At 48.0% G+C, this 16,216-nt stretch overlaps 1 protein-coding gene across 1 annotated transcript in view; it reads left to right on the forward strand.

Annotated features, from left to right (window-relative positions):
* The window catches only part of SCFD2 (sec1 family domain containing 2), a 318,795-nt gene that overhangs the window by 238,769 nt on the left and 63,810 nt on the right, over window positions 1-16,216 (forward strand). The gene's annotated exons all lie outside the window — the stretch shown is intronic.

Below are 16,216 nucleotides of genomic sequence, written 5' to 3' on the forward strand. Positions count from 1 at the left end.
TATGTCAGATGTCATTTTTTTTTATAAGATTGTACCATTTTACATTCCTGTCCCTAAAAGTCCCTAGAAAGTCTTTATGAATCAGATCCAAATTCAACACATTTCTAGCACCCATGAAATTCTGTATTTGGCATGTTTATCCATGTTGTTTAATTCTCATAATAACTAGTAGTATCATTGCCATAAAGTATCATATGAAGAAACTAGAATCAAGTCATTTGAGTAATAAGTGGTAGAAGAAGGAATCAAACTATGATCTTCTAACCATAACAATGAAAGAATGAATTGTGAGTTTCTAAGCTCCTATGATAACTGTCAAGCCAAATGGAATCATATCATGTACGGTGGTGAGGTGTTTTCCTAAAAGCCAGACCCATCCAGACGCCATGGCTATAGAGGAGGTGCTAGAGGAGGCACTGAAGGTAAGACGTGGGCACAGAACAGCCCTTTTTACAAATGTGAGCCCTTCTCCACCCCTGCCACGTGCCAAGTGGTCAGCACTGTTGGCCTCATTTTGAGTCTGTGCGCACTGCTATAGAAATTCAGCATGCATGGACTCTGACCAGCCGACATGGGGAGAGGGTGAGGAAACCATGGGGGATGCAGGAACCCATGTCGTAGTGTGCACAGATGACAAGGACATGGTATGACCTGTGTGGTGGGGAAAGAATAGAGGGAACACGCACTCAGCCCCTAGGAGAAAGTGGGCTTCGGCGTGGGGCTGCCAGAGGATCTGGGGGCCTGGGCTGAGGCAGGAAACCAGTAAAACGCCACTCGTGAAGAAACCTCTAAAAGTCAGCATTATGCTATTTAAAATGTCAATGTTAGACCCCCATTCATTTAGCTTTCACAGTTCGTTACATGTATTGGGGTATGTTCAGTATGGCTCTGAGAAAAGGACAGATTGTAGCTGTTGAGTACATTGTCTTCACATTGCAAACCATTGATTCGGGGAAATGAAAACTCAAGCCACTCAGCCTGCGGCTCTTATAGGATGTGCCTGGGAACATGGATGGAGAAGTGCTACAAAGGCCACTAAAAAGAGATTGATTTCTGGAAAGTATGAGGACTCTCTTAATATATCGAAGTGTCTCTTTAATATTTTGAAATTTTTGAACTGTAAGCTAAAGCGATTAGCAGTCACCTCTAATGACTTAGCGCTGGCTCCGATCCGACCTGGTGAGATATATATCTGCACCCTCTGCTTACAGCGCGTGCCTCAGCCAGCTCAGAACTCCTGCAACTAGTGATTGGCATAAACATCCTTGACCTAGTTTTTTTAATCTTTATGAGATGCATAGATACCAATATTCTCTCTGCACTAATTAACTGAAAAGTCTTGGGACACAGCAACTTGGAAGCTTTCCACTTCTGAAATGGGTGCTGCTGGGCCGCGGGAGGAAAAGGAAATCTTGCCGTTTGCAGTGGCGTGGTTGGACCCGGAGAGTATTGTGCTGGGTGGGGTGGGCCAGGCTGAGGGGGGCGGGTGCCATGTGATTTCCCTTATATGTGGGTCTAATGGACAGCATAAACTAACAAACAAAATAGAAACATACTCATAGCTGTCATGGGGTAGGGGATAGAGAGGCTAGGTGAAAAAGGTGAAGGGATTAAGCAAAACACCCACATACACACACACACACACACACACACACACACACACACACACACCACCTCGTAGACAGACAACAGTGGTCATTACCCAAGGGAAATGGGGGTGGAGGGAAGCAGGAGATGGGGTGACAGGCAGCTATCTGGCCAGGCAATATCACAAGAGGCAACTACTTACTATTGTCAGACACTCTTGAGAGAGAAGCAGAAACTATCAAGAGAGGCAGCCACCCAGCCTGGCACTATGGCAAGAGGCAGTTACTATTGTGAGAGGCTGCAATCGGAGTCCCAGATTGGAGAGGGTGCAGGCTGGGCTGAGGAATACCCCCTCCCCTAGTGCACAAATTTTGTGCACTGGGCCACTAGTAATAATAATAAAGGCGGGGCGGGGGTGTTCAATATGGTCTCAAATGGAAAGAGGCTAGTTGTTTTTTGTTTTTTAAATTTTGTTCATTAGGTTCCACATATGAGGGGAGTTGGGTGGTACTTGTCTTTCTCTGGCTGACTCATTTCACTTGCTGTGGTGCTCTCCTGACCCATCCGTGCTGTTACGGGGGGACTTAGTCAAGAAGAGATAAGTTGCTCTCATATTTGCTTTTGCAGTTACTTCCATCTTAGGGCCAATTCAGCTGGTTTTCCTTGAAAGCTGTAATTGTGAAACATAAATTTGAGCACCTACCTCAAGTAGCACCCAACCCCTCAAAAAATTAAAAATGGAACTGCCTTATGATTCAGCAATTCCACTTCTGGGCAAAGACACCCAAAACACTAATTTAAAAAACTATGTGCACCCATGTTCATCGTAACAGTATTTACAATAAGCAAGATGAGTGGGTAAGAAAGCTGTGGTACATTTAGACAATGGAACACTGCTGGCTGTAGAAAAGAAGGAAATCGTGCCTCTGCAACAGCTTGGATGGACCTGAAGGGTATTGTGCTAAGTAAAATAAGCCAGACAGAGTCCCACAAATACCATATTATTTCACTTATATGTGGAATCTAATGAACAAAATAAACTAACAAAGTGGAGATAGACACATAGATACAGAGAACAGACTGACAGCTCTCAGAGGTGTTGGGTGAAAAAGGTGAAGGTATTAAGGGGGGAAAAACCTAATAGACATAGACAACAGCATGGTGGTTATCAGAGGGAAAGAATATGGGAGGAGATAGAAGAAAATAAAGGAGGGATAAATGGCAATGGAAGGAGACTTGACTTGATTCACTTATATGTGGAATCTAATGACCAAAACAAACCAACGAACAAAATAAAAAATAAAAAACCAATATACAGATACAATATACAGATGATGTATTATATAATTATACCCTTGAAACCTATATAATGTTATTAATCAATGTTGCCACAATAAATTCAATGAAAACTAAAATAAAATAATAAAATAAAGTGAGTGCCCAGAACATTGATAAGTGGCTTGCTTTTTGGAAAGATGTGTTAGTTTTAGTTAATCCATTGTTGAGCTTTTCAGTGGAAATAAATAAATAAATAAAACATTTGTATTACTCTCTCTCTCCCAATTAATCCCAAGAGAATAGTGTAATTGGGGAAGAACAAATGTATAACTAATCCTTCACTTCAATGTCTAGTTTTTCTTATACATCTTTTGATTTCCATGTATCTGATTAACCATTCAGATAACTACACAAGGAGAAACTTTTCAAGTTTCATAACTATTGCTTCTTGTCTTGGCCAATATGTGAAATCAGAAAGTTACTTTTTCTCCTCCCATCACTTCTGTTCTTATCAGAATGATGTCTGTGGTGGGCAGGACTGAGGTCGAGAGAGAACCATACACTGCTGCTTGATGGGTTTACAGAAGACTTATCTGTCTCAGGAAAGCTCTTTTCCCCTCTTCCTAAGAAAACCAAATGGATAATCCTGGCTAGAAGAGAGGGAACTTGAGTTTATCTGATGGAGAAACTTTTAAACACCATTGAGTTTGTAACTGTACCTTAGATACTTATAACTGAAGTAGTTCAACTTAGGATAAAGAACGTTGGGGGGGGAAGGGGGCTCACGAAAGCCAAACGTCAAGTCAAGGTCATGGGTGCTCTCAGGAAGAGAGAGTGCCTTTTAGAACCTGGCTTCAAATGGTGGGGGAGAGAAGCAGTTCAAGGACCTTACAGAAAATTCTTACTGCAGAAGAATTCAGCCTATGTAAACATTTTAAAGCCCTCGGGCGAGTGAACCCAAATATTCCCCATGCTCCTCTGACTTCATGTTGCATCAGAAGAAAACAGCAAAAATAAAGATGACAAAGAAAACTGTTTTCTTTTTTTCAATCAGAAAGCAGATGAATCCAAATGATCCCATATATATATAATGTTGACGAGGGCATTTCTGATAATAAGTTGCAAATTTAGGAAATCGCATTTGTTTGTTTTCTTAATAAAGGGTAATTAAAATGCTTTAGTAGCCAATGGAGTACTTTTGGAAACTTAAACTTGGTCAAACCCGTGTTTATTTAGTAACTTCTTGATTTAAACAAAGCCAGCATTTGTGTGTGTTTTGCTGGGGGAGGAGAAAGAAGGAAAGCAATGAGCTTTTATCTAAACACATTACTTTCATGTGAGTTTGAAGCCTCAGCCCTCCTTTCTATTCCCTCTTTTTTTGGGATGCCATCCAAGCCCAGCAGTGTCATCCCTGGAGACAATTAATTTGGAAAAGAAAGATTTACAAAGACCATGCTAGGACAAAGTTGAATAGGCTGTTCTGGTTACAAGAGATCAGACATCATTTCAGAGACAGCCACACTCCATCATCTGGAAGCCAGCCTGGGGACGAGGCTAGTGTCCTGCCACTGATTCGAGGAAAGGGAGGAGGAGGCGAGAAGACAACTTTTGTCTTCCGCCACCCCACTGTCAAGCCCAGCTGTGCTCCTCTTAACTGTGTCACCTTCCAGAGGAAATACTACAACCTATGGATTGAATATATAGGCAAGACCATTTAGCCCAATAAAAGGAATCATGTTAAACATTTTTCATATTATGTCACATTTTGACATTTTATGTTAATACTAGAGGCTCTGTGCATGAAATTCATGCACAGGGGAGGGGTGTAGCCCTCAACCCAGCCTGCACCCTCTCCAATCTGGGACATCCCTCTCACAATTCAGGACTGCTGGCTCCCAACTGCTTGCCTGCCTGCCTGATTGCCTCTAACCTAGGGGTGTCGAACTCAATCAGAGAAGGGGCCAAAATCTAAAATCCAGCCTAAATCACGGGCCGAATGGTTTACTGAACAGTCATAAACTGACAATGTCATAAACTGACAGCGGAGTGCAGTGATGACAGCGCGGTGCGGGCCACATTGCAAGGCCTGGCGGGCTGGATTTGGCCCGCGGGCCTTGTGTTTGACACATGTGCTCTAACCACTTCTGCCTGCCAATCTGATCACCTTCTAACCACTCCCCTGCCAGCCCAATTGCCCCTAACTGCCTTCCCTGCCAGCCTGGTCACCACTAACTGCCCTCCCCTACCAGCCTGGATGTCCCTAACTATCCTCTCCTGCAGGCCTGGTCACCCCTAGCTGCTCTTTCTTGCCCAGCCTAGTCGCCCCTAACTGTCCTCCCCTGCTGGCCTTGTTACCCCTAATTGCCCGCCCTCCCCCCTGCAGACCTGGTTGCCCCCAACTGCCTTCTCCTGCTGGCCTAGACACCCCTAACTTCCCTCCCTTGCCAGCCTGGTTGCCCCTAACTGCCCTCCCCTGACAGCCCAATTGCCCCTAAAATGCCCTTCCCTGACAGCCTGGTTGCCCCCAACTGCCCTTCTCTGCCAGTCTGGTTGCCCCCAACTGCCCTTCTCTGCTGGCCCAGTCACCCCCAACTGCCTTCCCCTGCTGGCCATCTTATGGCAGCCATCTTGTGTCCACATGGGGGCAACCATCTTTGACCACATGGGGGCAGCCATCTTGTGTGTTGGAGTGATGGTCAATTTGCATATTACCTCTTTATTATATAGGACTTAACATTTTATGTTAAACAAGGTTGAATGGCCACCTGTCAGGATATCCAGAAAGGAGAGCTCTGCTTTGGAATGTGAGCTAAATGCCTATGAGCTCTGACTTTGCAACCCTGATATCCCTCCTGGAATCAGGGAGCTGTAGAGTTGGCTATGACCTCAGAGGCCATTTTACCCAACCTGTACGAGAGGTAAAGGAAGTAGTACCATGTCCCACTTAGAGCTCAGGACCCACTTTTTCAGTTGCTGTCCCCTGAAGTCTCAGGGGGAGATCTCATCCCCCCTTTCAAACCAGCTCCACCTCTACCTGCCACCAGTGAAATCACCATCCTCCCCGTCAGAGGTGCAGGCTCCAGGCTCATCTGCCTTCTCCTTGCTGTCCTCATTCCACCACCACCCTGCAGTATTGCTCCAGCCTGTCCACCACAGCCTTGTGAGTGTCTGAGACCCACCATCCTCTCTAAGCCATGCTGCAGACTCTCTCCTTGCTACTACCACCTGCACACAACCTCAAGGCTGGAAGAAACCAGAGAATTCACCTTGTTCCTCCAATTTCATACTTGGACCCCTCACCAAAACATGTTCTCTCTCATCAGCATTTCCTTTCTCAGAAGCTACCTATGGCTTCTCTTGCCTATAAGTTCTTATTCCCTGGGTTTGCATTCATGCCTCCCCTCCCATCTCCTCCTGCCAGGTCTGGCCCTAATTTACCTTTCCAGATGGTCTTCACCAGCATCACACAGGCAGGCTGCTTTTCCCATTATTCCATGAATGCACGTACACCTTTCTGCCTCCTAGTTACTAATGGCAGCTAATCAACCTAACTAGCTTAAACAAACACTCAGCTCCAATTAAGTAAAAAGTCCAGGGATAGTTTCCTCAATTGTTGCCCTCAGGAATCTGTCCTGTTGGTTTCACTCTCTGATCACTACTCTCCCTGGAGGGTAAAGAGCCACCAGAACCCAGAATTCCATCCTCTGAGCAGACAGTCATGAGAAAGGGGAGCTGCTCTTTGCTCGTGGTTCCTGCCCACGCCTCAGGATCATGTCTCATTGGACTGGCCTGGACCCTGGCTCCATTCTGAGTCCTCACAGTGACCAGATGGAGAAGATGCTTTGGTTAAAAAGGTCAAGTTCAGCCCCACGCAAACAAATCACCAGAATAAAGGGTAAGTTTAAGGGAAATCAGGGTGCTGTTGTCATAAAAGGTGGGAATGGGAACCGCTCTGCCAACCTTCCTCAGCTTCTCCAAGGCCTGGCAGGCTCCACGTTCCTCAGGAAGTGTTTTGTAAATAGCCGACCCATCACGACCCCTGAACTCCTACCAATCTTGCTTTCTGGAGCATCCCAGGTCTTTTTTAACTCACTGTTAAGGTCCTTGAAGGCAGAGGCCACACCTTAGCATCTCTATGTCTTCGTTTCCTTCATTGCACTAGGACTGTTATGCTTCTCATAACTGATGATACATAATAAATGTTATTGTTGTGGATGACTTTTGCTAATAGTGGGGAAAGTGTGTGTGTGTGTGTTGGAAGGAGGGATGAGGTGCATGGGAAAAGCAGATGTGTGTCCCTGGACCTGCTGGCTGTATGATGGGTGCAGGCATTTGGCCACCGTGGTCGCCAGGGGTGAGACCTCAGCGAAGGGCCTTGTGTCCTTACTGCTGGGCAGGAGGGGGATGACATTACGAGGTGCACTGAGTGCAGACTTTTTGTCACGCTGACCTCAGTTTCAGCAGGAAAGGACAAAAATAAACAGACCAAATAAACAAATTAGAGGAAAGCATGAAAACAAAGAGGCAGGAGGCGCATTTTTTAGGGGAAATAAAGATAAAAATTAGAAGAAAAAGCCAAGACCCCGGCCAGAGGTGATAAGATCTACTTGTTCTTACTGAAAACAAGGCCTGATTGTTCTCAGACTCTTCACTAGCAGCCCACTTTTACCTGTTTTCTCCTGTGTGTGCGTTCCTCCCTCGCTTCGTCCGTCCCTCCCTCTCTCTCCCATCAGTGGTATCTGATCCAGTGACCCTTTTCTCAGTAACTGGTTCCATGTGTCTGTTGACTTCTATTTGTAAAATAACCTGAAGAAAATTCCTCTAGCTGAGGTCATGTCATCTTGTTTTCACGTTCCTCCTACATGGGAGGAATGTGGTATGATTGAAACATTTTAGAGAATGAAGAATTCGCCTGTGTCATTTATGAAACAAGATCTTGTGTTGTATAAAGCCGATCTAAAGAAGATATCTGGGGTTAACTCTGAGGCCAGTGGAAGAGAAAAGCTTGCATTTCTGAAGTCTCTAGTAAAGCAGAACCACAGGCCATTGTAACAGAGCTGGGTGAGATTTGGGATTCATATACCCAGATTTTTAATATGCTTTAAAAATCTCTTGGGGTTCTTGTTACATAGAGGGATTCCTGGGCCTTACCCCAGGGATTCTGATTTTGTGGATCTGGGGTGAATCAGGAGCCTGCATTTTAGTCAGCACCCTGGTGACTGGTGATGCCCCACTTAGGGAGATACCGATGCAGGCCAGCCCCCTGCTCGTGAAGACACTTCAGCCAGGAGTTGTGAAGTGCCCCGCTGGGCATCACACTGCCCTTACAGACTTTTCCTCTCTAAGCTCCTCACTCAGGGAGCAGCAGTGACCGGGCCATCATTTCCAAGAGTGATTGGGAGAATTCTGTACAACCACACATGTAAAGCACGTTGTCTAATGCCTTATACATAACACGATCCAGTGGGTGCTTAACGGTTATTATCAGCTTCCTATTTTATGGTCAGTGGTTGCCCCGCTTGAATGGTATTTACCTGTGGAGCTTGCCAGAGGGGCAAGCGCCATTTGGGATGGACTGGCAAGGTGTCTGTGGGGAGCGAGAGCGTCTTCGGAACCTTTCCTTTCCCAGCCTCATTTCCTCGGGCGGGCGGTGCAGACAGCGGGTGAGAGACACGGGCCTCGGCTGTCCCCTGGCTAGGCCTGCCCACCAGGGACTTTCCCTGTGTCCTGCGTGGCTGTGAGAGAAGAGGTCTGTCTTGGACGCCGGGATGTTGGACTTGATGGCAAGCAGACGAAAGTCAGGTGTTGAGGGTGGGGGTGAACCTCTTATGGAAGAACGTCCCCTGCACATAACACATGTCACTGCCGAATGTTTGTGCTGAAAGGAACCTCGGCAAACGCCCCGCCAGCGCCCAGCACCTTCCCCTCCTCACGTAATAAGTGCGAAAAGCGCCTGGGTGGAGGCAGAGCGAGGAGGACAGCCCAGCGCCGTTAATTCCCTTCCCGACCAGAAATAAACAAACACGTCGTACCTGCCACGGGGCGCTCACAAAAGGGCCTCACAGCGCAGCGAGGTTTTAATATGTAAGCACCAGTTCTCGACCTCGTCATGAAGACGGTGATCAAATGCGCACGCCTGGGTGTGCTTCTAATTGCACTGAGTGTCATTGTTCCCCTCTCCACCTCGGGGAGCAGAACCGGCCCTGCTTAGTCTACGGGAGCAGTTTTGGATGCAATGGGAGAAAATGAACCCTTATTCCTTTGTGTCTGACTCTGGTCCTCGCGTACAAAGAACCTGTGTTCTGAGGAGCGCCCTCGATGGCCACTGGGATCGTAACAATCGCGTTTACTGTTCAGCGACACAAGGAGGCCGTCTGTCAGGTTTAATGGTTCTCTCTCTAAAACAGCAGCCACTGGCCTGGTAACAAAAACAGCCGTCGCCTGGCCCTGCTCGGCCCGTTTAACTTAGACTTCTATTAACAAATGAAAACGGAGGTATAACCTCGGTCTAATGGAAGCGTGTACCTCCCTCCCCCTTCCTCTCCCCAGTTTGGGTTTTCGGCCACACCAGGGGCGCCTGGCCTAGCATTTAGAGCAGTGTTTCCCAACCTTCTCTCATGATGAGAATCACCTGGTGGAGTTGTTAAAACACAGATTCCTGAATCCCAACTAAGAAGTGCTAAACTAGAATTTTTGAGAACATATAGGTAAAATTGCATACCTAACTTAGTGCTCTGTATATAAAATCTGTCTTAGAGTACTAGTTAAGTATACAATTTTACCTATATGTTCCCAAAAATTCTAGTTTAGCACTTCTTAGTTGGGATTCAGGAATCTGTGTTTTAACAACTCCACCAGGTGATTCTCATCATGAGAGAAGTTTGGGAAACACTGATTTAGAGTAAGGTGACCAGGCGTCCCGCTTTTGGCGGGACAGCCCTGATTTTTAACCATTTGTCGCATCCCACGGCGTTTTAAAAAAGTCCCGATTTTTTAAAAGAAAAATCGGGACTTTTTTTTAAACGCCGCGGGACAAATTGTTAAAAATCGGGACGTCTGGTCACCTTAATTTAGAGGACACAATCAAATGGGGACTGAGTCTAAGAAGGCAAGTGCTAGGAGGGCACTTTTGCTGAGATTTCCCTGAACAACCTCTTCGCTCTGTTTCTCTGAGTGTGGGCCTGGTGTGGGCCTGCCATTGTGAGGATGCAGGAGAGACAGGAACAAAGGCTTGTCAGCGTGCTTGGTGAGCGAGGACCATCGGAGTCTTTGTGAGGGGTCAGCAGGATTAGTGAGGGCCCATAAACTGCCCGGTCAGGGAGAACCGCTGCTATGCTCAGCAACAGAGCTGGTAGCAGCTGCCAGCACCTCCTGTTTTAAATCGGGCCCCAAGCCACTCCTGCCCGCTGACTCTCCGTGCTCCTCTCCGAGGGCAGATGGTGACAGCCCTCCAGATGTTGCCGCTTTCATGTCCATCTGAGTTCAGACAGCGTGCCAGGCTTGCTCACGTCAGTAGAATCACACACCCAGCGGGTGCAAACCAGGTGGCCTGTTTCACCGGCTGGCCGTCTGAGAGGCCTCTGCCCTGTACAGGTGGACGTACTGAGCCCACACCGGGCCCCTTATGTTTCCCAACCCTCCTAGGGCACATCCCACGCCTCTGGAAGGCTGGCATTTGCACTTGAAGCCCAGGTGGTTCCTGGAATGGTGGGTAGCTCTCATCGCCTTGCCCTCCTCCCTCATGTGACTTCGGTGAGTCCCCCCGCAATGCCGAAGACCTAGATTATGAAGAGTGTTTCATTCTGACCTCCAGTCCTGTTGTGCTGGGATGCTAAGATCTCAGCAACTCCAACCCGTTGTTGCTTCGTCCTCAGCCACCCTCTGGCTGCTCACGCTGGGCCAGGTCCCAGCCAGCACTGCAGAGCCTGGGCGCCCGGGGCTGCGGGACGTCTGTGGTTCTGCCTGCCCTGCACCAGGCCTCCTGCTGAGAATCCTTCATGGGGAACTGTTCTTCCGCTTCCTGTACTCGGTGTTTGTGAGAATTACCTATCACAGTCCCTCTCCCTGTTAGCCACCAAATGGGATTGCTTGTCTAGAACGTTACTAATTGAAGTGAAAGGAAGGGCCTACCTTCTAGTGGTGACGCTGGGAAGATCTAGAGGTGAGGCTTGTGGGAGCTGCTGGCGGCCACAGCTCCGTGCTTCATGGAAGACCCCGGCCTGTGGGAGCACTAGGCTGACTGCACAGAGAAGAGCGGCGCTCAGTGGTTTGTCGAGAAGAACCTAGAGCAGGGGCCCTGCAGTGCAGCTGCCTGCTTGGCATCGCAGCTCTGTCCACGACTGATGGTGGCTCCCTAAGCAAATCACTCCACCCCTCTACAGTGTAGTCCTCACCTACGGAAAACAAGGATACTGATAACACCCGTGTTATAGGGCCATTGTGAGCAGGAAATGTTCTCAAAGACATAAAGGGCTTAGCAGAGGTTCATCACATCAGTAAACTTTTAATAAATATTAGCAATAATAATAATAATAATAATAATAATAGCTGTTTCGCATGGAGCTGTGGATCTGGTGTCTTACCTTATGGTGTATACTGTATACGCTGCTTCGGGGAAATGGCACTTGGAAGACTGGCAGGAGGAAGACCAGTGGGGCGCAGGACAAGAATGATGCTGGTGGGACCTCCTGCCTGTAGCGCTGAACAGAGAGCAACCCTGAAGCCCACCACCCTAGGCCCACCTCTCCAGAGCATGTGCAGAGGGAGAGTCCTGCACGCCCACTGCCCCTGTGGGAAACCGGGCGCACATCTGCTCTCCGCTCCCCCCTGAGCAGGGCTGCCTGTGTGGGAGAGGGGGTGGAGGTGAGCGTGGGCCGAAAGTGGCGGACAGATGGACAGAGGAAGTCTGGAGCAGAGGCTCTGTGTGGGAGCGGGAGCGGGAGGGAGAGGGAGAGGGGAAGAGGGTAGGCTGAGATTCTCTTTTGTGGATCAAAAGGAGCAGAGAAGAAAAGCAGCAGCTGAAAGAGGAGTGTGCACCCCGCAGATAGGAGCTGGCTGCTTGTGGGAGAAGGGAGCCCCTTCCCTGTCGATGGCCCTAAAATAAGCCCTGGCCTTTCCACTTCTCAGTCAGACATGTGCGTCTGCAAACCCATCGGCTCCTCAAGCTCATGTGTGTGCTTAATAGACACGATTAGATCCTGGACCTAATTTATGCTCTTCTCTGACACTAATGCTGTGTAAGCCCTGGTTATTTTATTTATGTTTCCTCAGACTCTTCCTGTATAATGTTTGCTAGGCTGCTGGGGTTTGGGGATTATTTTTTTTTATTATTATTATTGTTGTGCTGTTTTTTAGTGTTGTGTCTGTTTGCCCATATGTATGTGAAATTGCTGATTTCCCCCTCCCCCCCCTCAGATTTGACCTGCCAAAACAGTCATTTCATATGCCTCAACTGCATTTTTTTTCAAATTTAGGTTATAACTAAGTTTCCAGAGGAGTGGCACCTTAGCCACCTGCCCTGAGTTGTAGCCTGAGGTGATAGAAGCTGGTGAGAGTGAGAGGGGACCTGAGAGCAGCTCACACCTCGTCAGCACCTTTCTGTACAGGCCCTGCCCATGGTCCCTGTCATTCTCCTCACACCGGCCCACAGCACAGCACGCGGAGTGTCCCCAGCTGGGCTGAGGGAGAGAGGCCAGGGGGCTCACCCACGGTCAAACAGCCAGTCATGGCAGAACTAAGATTCGAACGCAGACAGCCTGGCTCACAAGTAGGTGGGTCTCCACCGCTCGGCTCCAAAACATTTGACCAAACAAGGAGTGGTCAACAGTGCCCATCTGTACATTGCTGTGGACCATTGCTGTCATCACCCATCGACTATTCCTGCCCTGCCTTTGCCGTTGTTGGCTATCCTGGTATTATTGTTGGCTTGGCTGAAGTAGTTTTTCCAGATAAACCCTAATATAATTCCATTGGTAATTGCCTACTTGAGGATTTTATTTTTATTTAGTATTTTATCACCACCCCTCCATTCACTTCCTAACGTGTGCCCAGCTCCCGAGACTCCACCAAGCTTTCCCATGTTCCTCTGCTCACCCATCCCTTACCATCCCTGCCTCCTGGATGAGGAAACCGATGCTCTGACAGTGGACAAAGGTCTTTGCCAGGTCTCACCGGGGATTCTCGCCCATAGACAAGCACGTGGCTGGAGGCTGTCCCCAGGACTCCCTGGGTGAGGTAAGGACGGCTGTGACCCTCGCCCCACGTCTTTGGGCTGTATAACTGCTAGAAGGTCTGGCCTCCCCGGGCTTCTGCTCCTTTCTTTTTAGACTGGCGGCACTTACACCTGGCAGGATTGGTGTCTAAATGCTGTCTGTGAACTTTATAGCAGACATACTAGAGGTTTCCTTCTTTTCCTTTTTGTTGTGCTCTAGGCTGGCGATCATTGGCATAAACTGTCACCAGGTCTAGGGGTGTAAACTAAGCTACGTGCACATTCTTTACTGCATTATCATTGAAAACTATTGTCATGAAATGACTGCTTTTTGAGCAGTGGTTCTCAACCTTTCTCATGCCATGACCCTTTAATACAGTTCCTCATGTTGTGGTGACCCCCAACCATAAAATTGTTTTCGTTGCTACTTCATAACTGTAATTTTGCTGCTGTTAATGAATCGTAATGTAAATATCTGTGTTTTCCTGTCGCGACCCACCGGTTGAGAACCGCTAGCAGGGTCACCTAAGACCATCGGAAAACACAGATATTTACATTACAATTCTTAACAGTAGCAAAACTTCAGTTATGAAGTAGCAACGAAAATAACTTTATAGTTGGGGGTCACCACAACATGAGGAGCTGTATTAAAGGGTCGCAGCTTTAGGAAGGTTGAGAACCACTGTTTTAGAGTTTCTCATTGGCCCCACGGGGACCGTTATAACACGGCGCCATGGGTGGAGCTCAGGCCTGCAGCTTTACTAGCCTCCAATAATGTAGCTGTTGTTGCCGCTCTTATTTGTTGTTTGTGGCCATGACCTGTGGTGCCGTTGCTTTTCCAATAGGTCTTTATCTCCAGCCTGGCCAGCAAGTCCTGTAGACATCATAAAGCTGTAAACACTTTCCTCCTATTCTGTGGCCACCTACTTTTACTAGATTCCGAGATGCCAGTTGCTATTTCTCATGGGTCCCCTGCTGTCTGGTGACTTTCCCAAGGAAAGTCTATTGGAAACGTCTCATGAAAATGTCTATTTTTATCTGGGAAAAAGCGGGGGAGAAGTGAAGCAGAATTTTAGGGAATGAAGTGATTGTCATTTTTCCTAATGAACCTGTCTCCAACATGTATCTGTTCCCGGTATCAGGAACAGACTGTAAAGCTGTAAACCTCCCTCTTCCGCTCTCCATCATGAGTTACCTACCAGCGAAGAAAATATGCTGTCAGCAATCTGTGTGGCAGCTCCCTGGTGCCCGGGTCACCTCCATCTTCCCATATGTGGTTAATACTTACTTCAAACGATATTTTAAAACCGGCTGTTGCACTAATGGAAATATTTTAAAGTCTTTGTTTAGAATTGGGACGGGGAGTAGATAAACTTGATTCCCAAGTAAACGTAAACCCGCCCTGCTTAACTTACTTGCTTTATTTCTCTCATGGAAGTCGCTACCCTTTCAAAGGTGCCCCGTCTGAAGCTCTTTGTTCCCTGGCCGTACCTCCAGGGCTGCAGAGAGGGGAGCAGCGACACTTAGTGTGTCCCCTGGAGAGATCTGTGACCGTGGGGTGTTGTTGCGTGGGCCCACGTAGAGTTGCCCAGCTGGTGGGGAGAGAGAGCAGGGGTAGGGAGTAGCTTTTGGCCATTACTCAGATAAACACACAGGAAGCAGAAATGTGCCTTTCCTACTTTCATCCTGTCTTCTGCCCCCAGTTCATTCTCCTCTTTACCAACCTGGCTTCTGAACTATGTCTAGGCCCATCTCTATGTACAGATATCATACTCCCTGGTATGGGTTAGTCACAAACCAGACTCATCTATGAAGGGTTGATTTTTACCAGTGTGATGGGCACCAGACTCAGGGCAGGTGCTTAGGGATGGAACAGATGCCACTTTAATTTTTTTTCCCCTCTAACTCTCTTAATTTGTGCATTGTGCTCCTCTTCCCTGGGTTGGGGGAGCATACTGGCTGGCAGCTGCAGGTCCCCTTTGCAGACCGTGTCTAAGTTCTGGGGGACAAGGCTACGAGGAGCTGGTACCTGTTCCCCAAGTGCTCTCTGTTCCTGCAGGCATCCCAGCTGCATCCTGCATCCCACGGTCCTCTGCTGTCAATCCACAGCCCTGGTGGGCGCTGCTTGGCTTTGGGCCCAACACACTCCATCTCTCTGAGTCTCTGAACCCCATGAGTGCAAAGAAGCTTGCTGCTCATGAGCCAGCAGGCCTGGGAACTCGGGGTCAGTGTGAAACTTCATCTATGGCCTTGCTACTCTGAGCCACACGGAGTGCTGAGCCATGGAAAACTCGGTGGCCCCATCTGACACTGACACAGCCATTCTGCTTGGGGCCTACCACATGCCTGTGCGGATTCAAGAGGTGAAGCAGAGGAGCCCTTTGTTCTGTAAACCGACAAGCATGTCTAAGAGTCCCCTCGCTCTCCCCAAGAACATCTTCGACTCAGGGACCTTTCTCTGGTCTTGGGGGCAAGAAGCCCAACTCTGCCTCTTTCAATCCCCTGAGTGTCCTCAGGGCCGAACTTTCAGAACTCCTTCCCTAGCTGACTGAGGGGAAATGGGTTATAGGATCAAAAGAAATACAATTTCATGTTTGTGTATGCAATCCTTTAATATTTAAAAAATATATATATATTTTATTGACTTTTTACAGAGAGGAAGAGAAAGTTAGAAACATCGATGAGAGAGAAACATCGATCAGCTGCCTCTTGCACACCCCCTACTGGGGACATGCCTGCAACCAAGGTACATGCCCTTGACAGGAATCAAACCTGGGACCCTTGAGTCCAAAGGCCGACGCTCTATCCACTGAGCCAAACCGGTCCTTGCGCAATCCTTTAATATTTTAAAATATTATCTTGTGACACTATTCGCCCTTTCAGAATAACCTGCTTCTTCTCTTGTCCCCAGATATAATCTAAGGGCCTCTTCCATCTTGTCCCATACCCTGCCCCCTAGTGTCTGCCATCCTGTTGGATGTGCATGTGTATTTCTGCCCGGAGCAAACTCACATTCAGCTTGACATGGCATATTGGGGATGCACGCTGCAATGCCAGGCTCCACTGCCAGCACGAGACTCTCTCCCAGGAAGTGGGACTTTCCGGGATTCAAGGTTCCAAGAAATCTCACCCATCCTGGCA

Source organism: Pipistrellus hanaki (genome assembly GCF_964339955.1).
Source record: "Pipistrellus hanaki genome assembly, chromosome: 1".
Lineage (NCBI taxonomy): Eukaryota > Metazoa > Chordata > Mammalia > Chiroptera > Vespertilionidae > Pipistrellus > Pipistrellus hanaki.